The sequence below is a fragment of the Anguilla anguilla genome, chromosome 6 (genome assembly GCF_013347855.1).
Source record: "Anguilla anguilla isolate fAngAng1 chromosome 6, fAngAng1.pri, whole genome shotgun sequence".
NCBI lineage: Eukaryota > Metazoa > Chordata > Actinopteri > Anguilliformes > Anguillidae > Anguilla > Anguilla anguilla.
The window spans coordinates 28,379,480-28,392,896 of NC_049206.1; the positions used below are offsets into that span (position 1 = coordinate 28,379,480).

Below are 13,417 nucleotides of genomic sequence, written 5' to 3' on the forward strand. Positions count from 1 at the left end.
CATTGTATGCTGGAGCATTAAGATTTCCCTTCACTGGAACTTAGCCCATGAAAAACAGCCCCAGACCATTATTACTCCTCCACCTAACATTACAGTTGGCACTATTCAGGCCAGTACAGTTGGCCCTATGCATTCTGCCAAACCCAAATTCGTCCATCAGACTGCCAGATAGTGAAGCGTGATTCATCACTCCAGAGTACGTGTTTTCACTGCTCCAGAGTCCAATGGCAGTGTGCTTTACACCACTCCAGCTGACACTTGGCATTGCACACGGTGATCTCAGGCTTGTATACGCCTGCTCAGCTATGGAAACCAATTTCGTGAAGCATGGATGAACACTTCTTGTGCTGATGTTGTTTCCAGAGGTCGTTTTGAACTTGGTAGTGAGTGCTGCAACCGAGAACAGATTATTTTACAAGCTAGATGCTTCAGGATACGATGGTCCCGTTCTGTGAACTTGAGGGCCTACTGATTCATGGCTGAGCTGTTGTTGCTCCTATACATTTCCACTTCACAATAACAGCATTTACAGTTGACTGGGGCAGCTCTAGCAGGGCAGAAATTTAAAGCAGACTTGGCGGAAAGGTGGCATCCTATGTCAGTGCCATGTTGAAAGTCACGGAGCTATTCAGTACAACCCATTCTACTGCCAGTGTATATCAATGGATATTGAATGGCTGTATGCTTGATTTTATGCACCTGTTAGCAATGAAATAGCCAAAACCTCTAATCAGAAGGGGAGGGGGGCACATAATTTTGGAAAATTAATGGCTGGCAGTGCAGGGGAGACTCATGGCTTAGAGGGCCATGGTGGAGGGACCTTACCGCAGGCTACAAACCAGAGCTTAGCATGGCAAGGTGTGGAGGGGACCAATGGTTGTATATTAGATTTTTTATGGCTTTATGTTTCTATTCTTAGGACTTGTTATGAGTATAGTCTGTGTGCATTTATAAATTGTTCTTTGCATATTATTTAGCATAGTAAATATTAGTGCTTTAGTGATGTTGCATCTTTACTCGCTGGTGCAGGAATGACGTTAGCCAAATGACGTTAATTATTGCTAATTTTAATCAGGTGAATGCACTTCTGTTTCCTCTATATTATAGTCCAGTTGGATAAGAGAAACTGCTCAGGTGACCATTCCATTGTCCCGTCATGGTCTTCAATCAAGACCTTGATAAGTGCAATCAGGTGCCTTAATGCTCTATAGCCTTATTTGCTATCCCCTTCTTCTGAAAGTATGTTACAGGTATAGCTGCGTAACGATATGTAAGGTGCATAGTATTATTTACTTTTTTAAAATCAGGAGCTCAAGAGAGGTAACTGCCTTCTACCAATAACTCTTTTTGTTCATTTTTCGTTTTACAAGAATCCACCCAACAGGCATCTACAGGACAAGACAAATAAAAGAGCATCGTAAGTGTTAACAGTTTCATCAAAGCAGATGAGATACACGCACTCACATTTTTGTCTCCTTCCTTCCTCTCCCTTACTACCGGGACAATTCCCTCAGCTCCACTGTTTCCTCCCCTTCCAATGGAGACAGTCTGCAGGTGAGTTGAACATGGCACTCACAGCTTGCAGTGAGCTCCCCCAAGGACCAGTGGAGTTGTACATTCTCATTGGCACTCACAGTACAGCCTTAAAAAGCACTCAGTGTCTCCCACTCCAGCCCCCTGCAGAACGTCGGACCACTCAGCGGGGATCTGTTCTGATACTAGGAAGGGAAGCAGCTTCCCACACAGTACACAGCCACGGCCCTTCCCACATATGCAGTTTATGTTTTCTGCCTATTCTGGAATTGCTGCGGTCTGTCCCTATACATCCTTCCAGCCACACAGCAAGGCACACATTCCCTTTGTCCAGGGGAGCAGTTCTCACCATTGCTTTCAGAATCTGGTCTGGGTTTCTGCTGCTGCTGCTGCTTCTTCCATCTTCAGTGCTCTGACTATTGTTTTCCCAGGTCACAGTTCAGCACCTCTAGCCACCTCAGTGATTCCCGCTACGTACAGTCGCTGCTGTCATCACCCCAGGGTCACTTCAGACATTAAAAAGAACCCAGCACAAATAGGCCTCCTCCCCAGGACGTCTCCCTAACTGACTGTTCCCTGTCTTTTTTTATTTACCTCTCGTGTTTTAATTACTGATCACAAAAAAGTGTGCTTTGGTAATTAGCTGATTCCGCTTGCACTTGGCATTTGCAATAGAAATCATTGGTTTGCTCATCTACCTTTACTCGTATTGATTATAAATGGGCTGTCTGTGCCCTGATATTTATATAGAACTTTTGTATTCCTGAGAGTGGGATATGCTGTTGTGCCTAACTGTCCTTTTTATGACTCCTCCAAACTGAATGCAAATGGATTTTTCTTTATTTAAAGTCCATGCATCGCAGTGGTTTGAACAAGGAATTATCACTCCAGTGCTTTCTGTGGGATCTTATATAGTCGACATTCGGTTTGGGACAGTGCTCTTTGTTTCTTATCTCTTAATTAACTATTCACAAGTATATACAGTAAAAAAAAAGAACTAATACATAATTTAGATAAGTGATATTTTCCCTGCCCTGCTCCTTTTTATATTAGAGTACTGTAGTGTGCTATATTCTCTTATAACTTAAATTTTCTGATAACTGATATTTATGTAACTTTGTGTCACCCATTTAGGCCATACTCCACTGCCAGTAACCTGTGTATATATGTCTATATGCCTTGCAATGTAATCCTATTGGTGTCATTTTTAGAGTAATCTATTGCCTGTCTATGTGCCCTGTTTCTGTGTTCTCCCTTGAAGAGTCTTAAGTGATTATCTACTAATGGCTGATTAGCACCACCTGTATATAGCCCTGTGACCTGTGAAAAAGTCTAGGAAATGAAGTGCTATTAAAACAGTTTTATAAATTAAATATAAGAAGTTATTTAACATCCTTGCAGTTAAAGGGTGTTTCCACCTGGTTTGCAGTACTAAATAAAGCCTTAAAACTTTGTGGCAACACATAGCAGAAACATGGCAGATGGCTGCATTTTAAGGGCGCACGTGTACCATCAAGAATGAGTATCAAAACCTATTATGTATGTGAGGAAGTATAAAAGCATAAAATACCAATAATCTACTTGCACTACTGTTTATTTCAGAAAATACATTAGCTAGTGGCAATATTAATGTGGTCACAGTTCATATCCAACATGTTTTCCACCACTGGAAAAAATTGTGCCTATGTCTAAAAGCTGTCAAATTCAACAAGGGTTTCCAAGGAAGAGTTTTCTTTTTCTTACATTATCAATAAAATTCAGAAATAGGCTTGCATTCATAAAAGCAGATGCTAAGTAAAAAGGCCACACATTAATCATGCTATACTATAGGAGTGATTCAATTCTGACCAAGGTAAACTTGTAAATATGAATATGTTTAGATAAAACATTAATGAAATAAAACAACAGAAATAATTTTCAGACTGTAAACATTTCTCATGGATAGATATACAATACTAACAATGAAATATGCAAGTAAGACACAACAGGATAACATACTGTATAGAGAAATTAAATCATGGTTTTATTTGTTCTCAGGCTATAATGAAAGCAACAATAAATTGACATTTGTGTTTGCTGTCGAATGACAATTAACAAATTGTGCAAATCAGATCACTGTGCAAATATGGGCAGGTACTGCCCTATAGTAACACATAATAGCCACATCTAATGATGACGGCCAGTTTTACTAGCATTGACACTTATTTGGTCCTCATGTTGAGATTCAACAGCAACAAATGCAAATTCTACACCTAGAATCTACTCTAGACTTTTTGGTTATTTTTCTTGTGCATGAACTAATGAATTAATGATGGCCAAGAAACAGCTGATCAGCCAATTGGTCCCCAAAATTAGGGGAACTAAATGGCTGTAATTCCCTCACAGGCTACTCGATATGGAAGCAAATGCCCTCAAATGAAAGCTGAAAGTCTGCACTTTAACCTCTTATTCATTTTTTTTCTCATTTAAAATCCAATGTGCAAGAGTACAGAGCCAAAACAGAAATTGTGTCACTGCACACACACACTCACAATGAGCTCTAATGTTTGGGACCACGACACATATTTTTCTTGATTTGGCTCTGTGCTCCAAAATTTTAGATTTGTAATCGGACAATTCAAAAATGGCTAAAGTGCAGATTATCAACTTTTATTAAACGGTATTTGTACATTATGGTTTCTCTACGTAGAAATTACAGCACTTTTTATACATAGTCACTTCATTTCAGGGAACCGTAAAATTGCTTCACATGGGTTTCTGATTAATCAGGTGTGTTCAATTGCTTCCTTGGTGTAGGTATAAGAGCGCTTTTAGTATCTAGTCTTGATTCTAGGCTTTTGATTGCCTTTGGAGTCTGCTATTGGCGTTTGTCAGTATGAGGGCCAGAGTTGTGCCAATGAAAGTCAAGGAAGCCATCAGGGGGTTGGAAAATAATGAGAAAAAAACAACCAGAGACATAGACCAAACCATAGGCTTACCAAAAGCAACTTCCTATAACATCACTAAGAGGAAAGAGAGCACTGGTGAAGTCAGTAATTACAAAGGGCCTGGTCAGCCAAGGAAGACCTCTACAGTTGATGACTAAAAATTCTCACCATATTGAAGAAAAAAACCCTGAACACCTATCTGACAGATCGGAAACTGCAAGGGTTGGAGGACGAAGACCAAGCGCAACTGAACAGGGATCTTAATAAAGCGTCTCACTAAAAGCTGAACATGCCACAAAATCTCTTCCGAGATCGAGGAAGGGTAAAGATAAACTAACAGAAACGACTACTACTCCACGGGAATATCCCAACTAAATAAGGGAACCTCAAAAGGAGGACTCTGAACCAAGGGGGAGGAGTAGATAGGTTCTCCAAAACTCAGAACAAAAATAAAATAAACAATAGCCCAATGGAGCGAGCTGATGCAGATCCAACCTCTAGGCACTGCACTTAAAAAAACCTCCGTAGCTCAGAGAGAGAGGACTAACTGCACAACTTGCAGAACTGATCTCCTCCTAACTCTCTACCCCGTGACAATCCTGACTAAAGGAGTCACGGACGTGCTAAACCAGATACCTCCCTTATATAAGTTCCACACAAGAGATTATGAACGCCTATGGGCATAATTCTTGGACGTGAATTTTATATATAGGTACGAAGCGCTGAGAAGCACTGTTTGGTTACCAGTACCAGCTCTTGTGTGTAGGTGACACTAAAGCACCGTCTTTCTGTGAACCCACACCTTAAGTAACGTTAGACAGGTGCTGCAGCTAACGCAATCAACACGCCTGCCGAGCTCTGAACCAATCAGCGCAGAAGGGGTCTGTAGGCAGAGTGAATTCTGCATGCCTACAGACCATTAACCCAAACGAGGTGAAAAACTCTAATTAGAGAAGCAGGGGTGGAAAGGAATAGAGCAGAATGCTCAAGCCACCCAAAACCATGACAGGAAACACTCTTCAGGAGGCAGGCTTGGATGTGTCAGTGACTACTGTCCACAGAAAACTTCACCTAAAAGAGCCTGCAGAGTTCTGGAAACAGGTCTTGTGGACAGATGAGACCAAGATTCACAAGATTCACTCAGAGTGATGGCAAGGAGAAAGTGCAGAGTCCAAAAGGTCTGCCTAAGATCCAAAGCACCCCCCCCCCCCCCCTTGCCTCATCTGTGAAACATGGTGATGGGGCTGTTATGGCTTGGGCAAGTATGGCTGCTACAGGTACTGACTCACTTGTGTTCACTGATAATATAACTGCAGTGAATGAATTCTGAAGGGTACGGAAGCATCTTCTCAAATTCAACCACATGCCTCCAAATTCATTGGACGGCACTTTATCCTACAGCAAGACAATGATCCCAAAAACACACTACTAAAGCAACAAAGGAGTTTTTCAAAGCCAAAATCTCTTGACAGGCCAAGGCTACGTTTCCGAGTTTAGTTGTACCTTAACGTTTTACGAAGGTTTCTAAGGTATACCTTTCAAAGGGAAACCGCTTTTTTACGAGTGTTTCCCAGACTATACCTTAACAGTTGCCTTAAGGGACACTTCCAAAGGTACATCGTAAGTTGGAGTAGGCCTTCACTGTGGCGCTGAAAAGTTTATCAATCGATGCCAAGCGAATCGATTGTCTCACTTGTAAAGGCTTATGAATTACGTTTTAATGTAATAAGTGTTGTCATAATCATTTTACATCAATCTAATATTTCAGAAGAGGAAGCTATGCCTACTAAAGATCATCTGCTAATCTCTTTAAGAGTCAAGACGAGACCCTGTGATAGTTTCAATAAATACGTACATATAGGCTACAAAAAATAAAATAAAAAACATCAATCGGGACATATAAGCCATAGTCCGGGACTTCTTGGAAGCCCAGGAAAAAGGATATAGGCTACATATGGGTGAATTATTTTGTTCTTATTGAAACAAAGGTCTAATGTTAATTTGTTTTGTCAATATATAGGCAACTGCAGCAGCATATCCACTGATTCCTGTGGACTTTTCTCTGCAGTGCAAAAATGATCGTAGATGAAAGGCAAAAGCGCATCTGTGGAAATTGATCATTATTAATTCTATACCGGGTATGCCTTATGAACAGGCCTACCTGTTAAAGTGATGTTCATCCACCTTGATTTTCTGTTGGACAATCTTAAATTTAACTAAGATTTGATGTGGCAAAGACATCATGTCTGAGGGACTGGGCATTGCTTTGGACTTTGAGATAAACAGACCAAAATTGTGCACTCACCGGCCACTTTATTAGGTACAACTTGCTAGTACCGGGTTGGTTTCTGCTGCTGTAGCCCATCTGCTTCAAGGTTCGACAAGTTGTGCATTCAGAGATGCTCTTCTGTATTCCTCGGTTGTAACGAGTGGTTATTTGAGTTACTGTTGCCTTTCTATCAGCTCAAACCAGTCTGGCCATTCTCCTCTGACCTCTGCCATCAACAAGGCATTTTCGCCCAGAGAACTGCCGCTCACTGGATATTTTCTCTTTTTCGGACCATTCTCTGTAAACCCTAGAGATGGTTGTGTGTGAAAATCCCAGTAGATCAGCAGTTGCTGAAATGCTAAAAACCAGCCCGTCTGACACCAACAACCATGCCACATTCACTTAAATCACCTTTCTTCCCCATTCTGATGCTTGGTTTGAACTTCCGCAGATCGTCTTGACCATGTCTACATGCCTAAATGCATTGAGTTTCTGCCACGTGATTGGCTGATTAGATATTTGCGTTAACGTGCAGTTGAACAGGTGTACCTAATAGAGTGGCCGGTGAGTATATGTGTATGTATATATGTATATATATATAGATATATATATATTATATACACACACACACACTCACACACACACCGCAACAGATTTCCCATACAAGGACTTAAAGCTATGGGGAAAGCTGGTAACATAGAAAAGAATGCATGGTACATTGGTTAACACCATCAAAGGCTGTCTTCCTCAACTTTCATCACAGATACTGATGATAGGAGGCTGGGAAATGAGCCTAAGGAGCAGGTTGGCCCCATCATTCTTAGTCATTTGGGAGAGGCCCAGATGAGTGTGTCTGACTCAGCTGCTGGCAGGTAGCCAGTCAGTGGACCCCAGTGCGAGATTTGTTTTCCTGAAGCTTTGCAAGCGATTGAAGCATCACATCTGTAGCATCAAAACTAACGCCATCAAACAGAATGGACGACCTGCTTTAAACTTTAAAAAATTACAAAAACTGCATGATTCTGTCAAGCAGAAACAGTTGTCTATTGTTCATACATAAAAATAAAGTAATTTACACTGTGAGTCAGTATGACATATGACCCAGTTACTGTACATCTCAACAATATAATCCAGCCTGTAAGCCTTCCTGAGATTATGAGGCAATATGGTCGTCCGAACCATGAAGGTGTAATCAGCTTTATTTTTTCTCAATGTGAAGTCCACATTAGTTGACTGGTTAGATAAGCCTCTATTCCTTTTCAGCCATATTCTGTCTTTAAAAACAACTGTACCAGGAGGACAGATTCTTGATTATGGGAACATTGTCACTGTATCAAGTGTATACTGGTCCTATATCACTGAGACATTTTAATAAGCCTTCTATAGACTGTATTTACTATGTTGGTGATTGTACTGCAATTGGGTATTTCCTTAATGTATATTGCTTTTGACACCACACTAATTATTTGAATGTTTATTGCAGTCAACTAAAGTAATTAGATGTTTAAAATACCAGCCACATTTGTGATAATGCAGAAAATGTTTTATGTAGGGGGCTGCTAATCTATCTATACTAGAAATAGCCAAACACTGTATTTCATACAGTATGTTATTCATGTTTATCAATGTTTCCACTTTGTGCTTGCACAAAGGAAGTCTTGGAAAAAAATAGACAGATGTTGCAGGTTCAAGCCACCAAAAATCCATGTCAGTCTATTTCTGCCCGTTAGTTTGCAGTAGAACACAGATGGCCTTTTTGCTCTGGGGGAAGGCTGGTTTAAGTCAGCCAGGGCTCCTTAGGTTACCACAGCATTAGTTCAATCCAAAAGTGGCAGGCACCCACAGGCTACCAGTTGTCCGAGGTGAGACAGGCTTCTTTTGTAGCACTTTGTGGACTACAGGGTGCAAAATATGCCAAACCTTACTGGTGAACAGATCAGATGCGTTATTTAATTACAGTGTGTATTTAATTAGTATGGGGGGGGGGGGGGGGCAAGTCATAAAACAACAACCCCAGAGGCATAATGGGCAATTCTAAAATGATTCATTGCTTATCACTTAATGTGAATAGTTTTTGTAATACAAACTATTGCTCCCTGTTGGTTTATGATTTAGTAGAAATTGCATATTGTTCTGACATGTATTTTATGTAGGCAGTACATTCTCTTTCACTAGTTTCACTAAATAAAGAATCTCTGTTTTTAATATAATCTTTTATCTATCTAAAATCAAAAAAATTAAACAACATAAAATATAGCTGCAAACAGTGATTCCCAGGGTCAAAGCAGCATTAGCAACCGTTGACAAAAACAGAGACTCTATGATGGTGGACACCAACTTTACATACATATGTTCCAACTGAGATTGTGGATCATGCCATCAAGTTAGGGACCTGTCTGATGCACCAGTGAATCTGGATCTCTATAGCATCAGTTGTTGGATTGGGCTAAGAATTCAAACAAAATTCAAAATGGCATAAGATCCAATATGTTGGTCTTATGTTGGTGTTGGTCTTATGTTGGTTATGGTTCCTTGAATCAGATGTGTTCTTTGTGAGGAGGAATATGTACTGAATTGTTTTGAAGACTCTAGGTCAAACAGTGCAGGAGTTATGATTGTTGAATAATTGCAATATCAACTAACTATCATAGGGCCAAGCAAGTGGCCAATTGCCACCAAATTTGGTATTTCACTGTTGGGTGACACCCTCTAGCAAACTGCTAAAGTTCCATAAGAATCAGCCAAGTGGTTATGGAAGAACTGTGAAAAGTAATAGATGAGTAAATATAATCTGCAAAAGGACTGGCGGCCTGTCCAGAGTGTATTCCTACCTCTAGCCCAATGCATGCTGGGATAGGTCCCAGCTCTCCTCACAACCCTGACAAGCAATGAGAGGGTTAGATGATGGATGGATGGATGGATATAATATAATCAAAGCTTCACTGCTTTGACCCCTAATAAAAAGAATCCCAACAAAAACAATAGGGTTCCTGCAGCTTTGTTACTTGGACCCCAGATAAATTCTCAGCTGAAAGCCATGCATCTTCTGCTGGGGAATTCTTGTCATCTGTACGTGGTTGGAGGTTTCTGGTTGCCAAGCCATTACTCTGGGTGTTGTGTTCTCTCCACTAGTTTTCAGTCCCCAAAGTGGATGGAGATAATACAGATGTTTAATGCAGGTGTTTTAAATTTGAAGCATTATCAAATTCTTTCTGTCGTTCTGTCTTGCCTATTTGTGAAAGGAGAAGAGCCCATTTACTCTCATCCTCTGTTCTCAGAGCTGGGTGCTACAAGCACACTGTTTTTTGCCCCAATACAGAAGCAGTCTCACATTGAACACTGTACTGGAAAGACATGGCATGACCCAAGAATACAGGGAAAATGTGGATCCGACTGTTTAACATGTGCCCCTATTTTACATCATTTTTTGCATAAAATGAGGATATACAATATATACAAGATATACAAGATGCATGCTCCTTAAAAATGAATAGCTAATTTTAAATATTCTGTTGGAACACGTTCTATTTCTATATCCGTCATCAAAGCTTGCCAGTTTATGGATAGTAGAGGGCAGTAACCAATGAGATTTGTATGCACGGAATTTAATTTGTATGCGGACTGAACACTAATGTGATGACAGATTAGTTCAGTTTGATCTTTGCTATTTCCTATTTTATTTTAATTGTGGGATTTTACCTCAACCAAATCACAGAAAACCACTGTGACAGTTAAACACGTGACTCTCCAATGAGTTACTATTAACTCGCACTTGATTCTCATGATATCCTGAAGTGGAGGCTGAGCATGAGAGAAAGGTTGGTCTAATCTTCAGGGTCAATGCTTCAAGGATCAGCTGGGTCATGTGAGTTTTGTTAACCTTTTAATGGGTTTGGTGGGTTTGGGCAGTGTAGCACAAATAGCACATTTTAAGTATTTCAGCTTTTCTTAACTTTCTGAGGAATATTTTATTAATCCAAAATAAATGTAAAATACTGTTACATTCAGCTGTGTTCTCCATATTTAGATGGTATACTGCCATTTGCAGGCCCACTTCTACTTGTATAGAGATAAATGCAAAAATATTGGGGTAGTGTCTCAAATCTTGTTCCTTTGACTCTGTAATCTAGCCCATTGGATTTGGAATAAAACAATGAGTATGTTAAATAGGTTAAAGTGCAGTCTGTCAGCTTTAATTTGAGGGTATTTACATCCACATTAGGTGATCTGTGTAGGAATATAGCCTTTTGGTACACAGTCCACATTTTATTGGACAGTTAGCTGTTCAGCCGTTTCTTGACCAGCTGTGTCTCTTTGCATCATCAGTTCATGCAGAAGAAAGTTAACAAAAGGTCTAGAGTTGATTCTAGATGTGGAATTTGCATTTGGAGTATGTTGCTGTTGTCTCTCCACATGACGAAAAAATACAGTAAGTGTCAATGCCAGTCAAGCAGGTCATCATAAAGCAGCAAAATCTCAATAATTCAATCAGAGACGTAGTCAAAACAGTGGGTGTGTCAAAATCAACCGAGTGACACATTGTTAGGAAGCAAGAATGCACTGGTGAGTGCAGCAATAGGAAAATTATCTGGTAGAGCATGGAAAACCACTTTAGTGGATGACAAGAATACATTCAGTTGTGAAGAAAAATTGCCTTTTCAACTGTCAAACAGATCAAGATGTAGGCACAAATGTGACAGACTTGACAGAAAAATGGACAGAATGACCAAATTAGAGCATGCTAAATAGTACATTTAAAAAACTGTAGAGTTCTGGAACAATGTATTATGGACAGAGGAGATGAGTATTAACCTGTACCAAAGTAATGAGAACATTGGTATGTAAATGAAACATGGTGAGGGTAGTGCTATGGGTATACCTGAATTTGCTCACTTGTCCTCTTTAATGATGTGACTGCTGACATCAGCTGCAGCAGTATAAATTCTGAAGTGTACATAATCATCTGCTCAGATCCAACCAAATGCCTCAAAGCTCATTTGATGGCGCTTCATCTTGCAGCAGGACAATCGGCTCCAAACATACTGCTAAAGCTACCGAGAAGTTTTGCAGGGCCAAAAAGTGGAATGTTCTTGACTGGCCAAGTCAAGCACCTTGAATCCAATTGAACATGCGTTTCACTTGCTGAAGACAAGCCTGAAGGCAAAAAGAACCCCTGAAATGAACACAAACTGAATATGGTCGCAGTAGAGGCCTGGCAGAGCATTACCCAGTGTGTGGTGATTGCAGACTTCTATGGGTTGCAGACTTCAGGCAGTCATTGAATGCAAAGGATTTGCAACCAAGTGCTAAATATGAAGACTTAATTTAAGATTATGTTCATTTGTCCAATGAGCCTAATTTTGGTCCTCAAAAATGGGGGAACTATATATAAAATGGGCTGTACTTCCTGGAAGGATCACCCAATATGGATGTAAATACCCTCAAATTAAAGCTGACAGTCTTTTTTTATTACTCATTGTTCTATCTCAAATCCAATGTGCTGGAATACAGAGCCAAAACAACAAAAATTGTGTCACTGTCCCAATACTTTAACATTTAACTGTATATACATGAGTGTGGTTAGGTGTGTGAATGGGTGAATGCATAACCCATGACTCATTTTTGTTTAATTGGCCCTCAAAATAACCATTAGAAATTAGATACAAAACGTATCACTCAACTAACAACTCATCAGATTCACAATAGGAATGATAACACCTTTATACAATGGACCTCAGTGAAATGAAAGGCCTCATGTAACAGATAATTTAATTTGAGACAGCTCTTCAATAAACACAAAAAATAATTTTCCATCCATATGTCATGCAGGCATTGTTAAGATAAAAGAATGGTGACTCAATCAAAAGAACAAATAAATAAAATAATGCATATGCAATTTATTTCTGAATAGTCACAAACCACAACCAAGCTGTTGTCATGTTCAATTTGCATATGCATGTTTCTTCAGAACTCATATGAGTCGAGGAAGTTGTAAGTTTAGTTTTAAACACCAGGTGCAGGTGCAGAGCATGTGAGCAGAGTGGTAGGACATGTTCCTTGCTCATGAGCATGTGTTTGCACTCTGCTCACTAGCTCCACATCCTCTTCCCCGCTCTACTCAAAAATCTCTCACCACTCACAGAAAAAAGGTATCGCTCAAAATTCGCACCATTTGTTTTTGTTCTGTTTTGTTTTAAAGCATTTAATCAGTCATGACTAATCAGGAAAATATTTTCTATGGGCTATTGATTCTGAAGTAGAGTAATAAAAAAACAATTTGTACAATAGTAACATTAATAAACACAAGTCAAAACTCGCTATTAGGATAATAATTTGAAAATGCAATCGGTCTAATAAGGAAGCAAAAAGAGCAATTGTGTATTAGTAGCTCTTTTGAGGAATACAATTTCCTTATAGGCTAGAAAATACAAATAAACTACATGGCCTATGTACGTAGACAACTGACACCCAACATCTCATCCAGAATTATGGGCATTAATATGGAGGTGGTCCACCCTTTGCTGCTATAACAACATCCACTCTTCGGGAAGGATTTATACTAGATGTAGAAGAACTGCTGCAGGGATTTGCTTCTATTCAGCCGGAAGAGCATTAGTAAGGTCAGGCACTGATTGGGCGATTAGGCCACACCATTCTCGACAAAACCATTTCTATATGGACCTCTCCG

The 13,417-nt window shown here is 39.9% G+C and overlaps 1 long non-coding RNA gene across 1 annotated transcript; it reads left to right on the forward strand.

Moving 5' to 3' along the window:
* The first annotated feature begins 1,402 nt into the window (after nucleotides 1-1,402).
* Nucleotides 1,403-2,327, forward strand: LOC118229329. Its single transcript, XR_004765647.1, has 3 exons — nucleotides 1,403-1,417; nucleotides 1,548-1,554; nucleotides 1,965-2,327. It is a non-coding gene; the product is annotated as an uncharacterized LOC118229329 (long non-coding RNA).
* Nucleotides 2,328-13,417: the final 11,090 nt, after the last annotated feature.